Genomic DNA, 6077 nt, shown 5'->3' with positions numbered 1-6077 from the left:
GCAACCACCCACCAAGAAGTAAAACTCTCATTCAAGCAACTGTGTTTTCTCAAATTGTATCCTAGGACAGTGGATCATATTCTCATAGGAACTAAAAAACACAAAACTGGCTCCAGTCTGTTCAGCAGCATAAGCAAAACCACGGGGGAGGGAGGGAGAGGGAACAGAAAGAGCTGGCTTTGCCAGTTTTCTGCTGCTAAGGAGAAGTGGGAAGGAAAGCTGTGATTACTGCTTGTCCTTGCCTTCACCCCTGTCCTTACTTCTCAGAGGCGTCTGTCACCTTGCATATGTGACCATTTCCTGGACCCAGCAGCTGTGGCGAGCTCTGAGATTGTACCTGCTGGTTTCTTCTGACTGCTGGTGCCTTTGCAGGGGCTGTAATGGGCCCAAAAACTGAAAGACCCTGGCAGTTGCTAGTTCTCACTTCTCCAGGAATGCTTTCAACTGTCCTTCAGAAAGACATCAAGCATTCTTCTTGTGCAAGACAGTGGTCTGTAATATCATGCCCAAGGCAACTCTTGATAATTCATGTATTCACTCCATATTGCAAAAAAAAGGCTTTAAAAACATGAGAGTTTAAAAATGAAATTAAGGCTGTAATTTCTCAGTTGCTAAGAGATATACACAGCAAAATTTCTTGTGTTAAAACATCCATCCAGAAATGCTGACTCATTACAGAATGAATTCATATTTCAGGTTAAATTCTGAGAAAATGTGAGGATGTTCCTGTCAATGCCAATTAGAAATCCTTAGACTTTTCTGAAAAAGAGCATAATATCAAAAGCTAATTAGAGAGAAGAGTAAAAAACAATGAAGTTAACATCTTCTAAAGATTCCCTTCTATTTACAAAAAATCCACTACAAACAAACAAAAAAACCACAAAACTTCCTTCTTTACTTCTGATGAGCTTAATAAATGATCTTCCCCTTGATATTTTTTTTAAAAACTTTTTGGAACACTTTTTTCTGGCACTCAGCATACTCAGAGCTTCAAAATAGTTCAACATTGAAGAGAAAAATACTTAAATGCATAAATATCCTCGAGTTCAAAAAGTCTTCAAAAGAAAAAAAATATAGTTGGCTGCACACTCTAGAAATAATTTGAACTGTTTTTTAAAACAGAATTTATCAAGACAATAATTAAACAAATGCCAGAGGAGACTAACCTAAAATGTTTAAAGAATTGGGGAAGTGAATTACGATAGTCACTAAAAACTATTTAACATACTGTGTCACGAATATACACTTTGCTGGATCTGATAGCCCTGAGATGGATGAGGTCTCCACAGCTCCAAGCCCCAGGTCCAACCAGTAGCAAGACTGAACATGCATTCCCAGGAAGGACCATACACACATACATATGTGTATATACACATGTACATCTGGGATCCCTCCAGCAGCCCAGCTCAGACACTCTGTCTGCACAGTAGCTGCCCCTGGATCCCCCTCTCCCCAGTTGCTGTCACCTGGACATAGTAGCCCCTGCAGCTGCAGCCCTGTTGCAGTTACTGGTGCAGACCCTGCACTCACACAGACACACACACACAGGTACACACACCCAAAGCTGGCACTGGACTTCACTCATTTGGATCTCTCCAGTCGCTGCCACTCAGGCACATGGAATTGCTGACCCCATGGTCTGACTGCAGTTGCTGACACCGAGACCCCAAAACAGGCACTCAGGTAAGAGTTATAAAGGAATTTGAAAAGAAGATAAAACAGGCTGAGTTGGTCAGGCACAGCCTATGGACAGAGAAGCGTACCAAAGAACAAACTGCACCTGGTTTGCCTTTGTCTTCCCTTATCCCCACACTTGTTCCTCCCCAAATTGTCTAGAGCCCTTCCTTTCCCCACCTTTGGCTGGTCTACTAAACATCCAGAGTCAATCTGTAAATGTATTTCTCTCACATCCGTATCCCTAGGCACATTTCCCCACCTCAACTAGGATAAAAACCATCAAATGGTGCTGTAGGCATAACTCATGTTGATGAGATTAATACCCATACTCTGGTGCTGAGGCTCTACTGGGGAAGCTCTGAGAGAAGCCTGGATAGAGCAACCCTTCCTTTGAGTCTTTAGTTTGCAATCCCTTCTTGCTTTTGTGTCCCTGCACTTCTCTGGGCTTGTGGAGATGAATCTTTTATGGGCTGATGACTCCTGTGATGGGTGTGGCAGTGATTGGGAAGGGTACCATTTGAGCCCCTCTGCCATTATCTCTCTGTCCTCTTTTGTGGATGTGCAGATGAGTTTCGATCACATAAAAATGTTTTATTGGGTACAAACGCAGATTTTAGGAGCTTTCCTGTGATTGTCTGAGAGCTTATAGCAGAAATACGTGATAGAAAAATTTTGGAATGGCCACAGCTGTATCTGTGTGAGATCTTGTACACCTTTCAAACTGCTGATGGAGTTTTAACTAACATGGTGAACTTTGTAAAGAGGAACATGAGCTGTGCAAATGTGGAATTTTTATTCTGCCTATTTTGTAAAGGTAGTCAATTACTTTCTGTCACTTCTTTCCTCAACTAAGTGAAAGAATTCCACAATAACTTGAGTGAAAGTTGGATTCATATTTGCTAAAAATTTCCAGCCTGTGGAGTCTCCTGCAGAGAAGAGGAACTGAGAGCTGGGGACACTGACTTCTTAAAACATCTTGGTTGGTTCTCCAATACCTGTCAGCACTCTTAGATCCCATTCTCAGTTAAAAAACCAGCTTCTATCCTTCAAAGTCATGTGCTAAATTGCTTTCTTAGATTGAGATGTTAAGCTCTACAGCCAAATCAACAGGAAGAATTCCACAGCTTCTGTAAAGACAGCAGGATTTCTTAGTATTTAGGGTAATTTGCATCCAAAGTTAAAGGTGAAAAAAGTTAATCTTTTACCTATAGTTTAGTTTCCATGATTCTATTCTTATTGACAACTCTATTATTATAGTACATAGTAAAAATTTAAATCTGAAAAATTTTGACAGTCTCTCATTTACACTGTCCTAAAACCATGAAGGGATAGATAGGCCTGTTTTGTTGCCTTTTTTTCTGGTTTCAGTAATTTTATTAATCTGGTTATTTCAAATGATAAACTGTATTTCAGCCCTTGCTTTTGCAACTCAGTCCCTATTTTTCAGTTTGATGGCTGTTGGCAGGCACAGAAGAAAGTATTTCAGAGCATATAAAATATCTCTCATGAATGTTCTGTTAGAATCCCAGCAATCGTCTACTTGAATAATTTTGCACTGTTCTATTTCAGATGGCAGGTCTGAGTTCACTGTGGAACAGACTGAAGGTCATTGCCTGCCCTCTTGCAAGGGTAGTGCAGTAAATGCAGCACACATGGAAAAAATATGAGGACATAAACAGGCAAATAAAAAAGAATGTGCACAAATCTTTGCAGTACAGGTTGTCCATTTTGTTCTGGACACCTTTCACCAGCGTACGGAGGGAACAACTCCATGGAGATTTGCAGACTGTGCAAACTCACATTTTCACCATGTCAGGAGAGAACCAAATCTGGCACTGTTTTTACAAGTAATGTCGTAAAAATATAGTTCACATTATTCTGTTTTGTGATTGTTACAGTTTTATGTCAATATGAACTGTATGACACCTCAAAATTAGTAAAACAGGTTTTTTTAATTATTATTCTGGTCACATTTTTTGTCAACTTGCTAGTTCTCCATTAAACTCACATATGTGTTAAAATATTTTTATATATATATGTATTGTGGGGATAGGAGGTTATACTGACTTCATCTGTGTTTAAGCTGTCCTTTCTAACAAAAGGAAACATTATGAAAGATCCTGTTCATTGCACAGGCATCTTAGGCCTTCCACGTGCACTGTTCTTTGACAGCTGCTTAGCCATGGGCTTCTTTTGGCTTCATTCAGGTGACTTTAAAAGCTAATGACAGAAACATTTGTTAAGAAAAGTGAGTGGCTCAGCCCCATGGTACAGCAGAATTCTTGTTCTCACAGTGAGAGAAAATTCAATCACCTTTATTTAAGTGTTATTTTGTCCAACCACTCGTGTTGAATTTAGCAGTTATTTTTGCTTACTTACTCCACTGACTTGACTGTACTTTGAGGAAATGTATACATCTCTGTAAGCCATCTAATTCCTCTATCCCCTGTTGTCACTCACTCACTCACTCACTGGGGAATATTTCCATGTTGCAATTGCACAACTAGGCTCAGTTGTTGTAATGAGCCTGGTCATTGTGTCACACCACCATGTTAATGTCTGCTGAGTGCCATCCTACCGAGGTTTAATGATCCCATTTTGACTTGTTTCATTATATTCCACTGCGGGCAGTTTAGGGACTGTATCCTCTGTGATTTGTGGGTTTTCCATGAACCTTTAGATTTTGGTGAAGCTACACTATCATAAAAGGGGAAATAGTGAAGTGAAATTCTTTTATTTTTCTGTTATTAAATGGCAATGATAAACCAAGAGGTCTCAAAAGACCTTTTATGAAGAATATATTTCATGTTATATCACAATGAAAAGAAAAATCCCAATAATCTTAATTAGTGATGTTCTTTGTTCCTAATTATTAGGAAGCTATTCAAGCTTTGAATATGATATATCTGATATATATATAACATATCACATATTTAGTCAAGTAGATCTAGATTAAGTAACTCAACTTTGCAAGATTCATTATAATTCACCTTTGTAGCTCAATATATGAGCCACATTACTAAATCACATCATCACTAAATCAATCACCAGTAAATCAAATCAATATAATTAAAAGTCTTTTCCTACCTAGCATTCCTATAACAAAACACTAAGGCCAAAAGACTACTCTTGGTGTTTCTCAGCAGCTAAAAGCTATTCGAGAAAGGTTTTTAGCTACTTGGTCCAAAAGCTACCCTAATGCTGTTTACCAAGTTAAACAGTTATATTAAAAATTCTTCCTTTGAATTAGTTTATTCAAGATAAAGCCTGTAGTTAAATACATTTCACACATGCTTCTCCCACCCTCTGTCTCACAGTGCTGAAGAAAAAGAAGTAAACTGAAAAAAAAATAGTGGCAGTTCTTTCAACTTGGAGTTTCATCCTTTATGCCTGCAGAGGTGTTTATGACTCTACAAATACCCTGGAAAAATAAAGCAAGATTTGGAGTGAATTAAGCCTGTAGATCTGGGAAAGGACAAAGGAGAGAGATAGGCAGCACTCCTTATGCAGGATTAGCCACAGTGGAGGATTGTCAGCTCACCTCAGGTCAGGAACTGCACACAGTTCAAAGTCTGACAGCTGCCTGGAAGTCCTGCAATTAGCACCTAAAAGACTAGCAGAAACTTTGGGTTCTGAAGGAAATATTAATTTCCCTGAAAAGCTTGTAATATTGTTATGCTGATGAAAGTAGTGATACTTCCTATGGCATTTGTGCATGGAGCCAGCACTTGCTGTTGTTGAAGGTATTATGTTTTAGGACTAAGAACTTGGTCAGAAGAAGGCCCGTTTTTATGTCTGGAAGGTCTGACCACTATCTAAAACTCTGGACAAAAAGAAATATTTAGAATTTCAGTTCATTAATTGGCTCTAATAATTTGAAACCAACCCAAGGATGCTTATAAGATAGTAATGTGTAATTCATCAGCTTTCCTGAGCAAAACCAGATGAATAGAAGTGAATCTCATTATGCAAAAATCTTGAAGGTGAAAGAACTGGGAATTCCAAAAATATTCTCCATATGTAGTGCAGTGACACCTGATGAGAACTTGATATCAAGGGGAAAAGTGAGATATGCATTTAATTGTAGCCCTCTAGCTTCTGCAAAACTAGCTTTGCAGGTCCTCTTTTACTAACCACCAAATAAAGTTTTCATCTGAGTGAGGAATGGATTATAAACTTGAATTTACTATCTTTATTTCCAACAAAAAATGTATGCACATAGAAACTGGTACTGATTTCTTGTGAAAACAGCAATAAAAGTTTTCATTAGGTAAGTGTGAAAATCAGTTTTCATTTTTCAAAATGACCACTCAATTGAATCTTTCCTTAAAAGTTTTTTTCTATTTTTTTGGGATGCAAATTTCAGGCACTTTTTGCAAATCTGCTTGAAAGAAATTTTA

This window comes from Pipra filicauda, unplaced genomic scaffold (genome assembly GCF_003945595.2).
Source record: "Pipra filicauda isolate LSUMZ 115617 unplaced genomic scaffold, ASM394559v2 scaffold134_size1991817_pilon, whole genome shotgun sequence".
NCBI lineage: Eukaryota > Metazoa > Chordata > Aves > Passeriformes > Pipridae > Pipra > Pipra filicauda.
Note: the sequence above shows the minus strand (reverse complement) of the source record.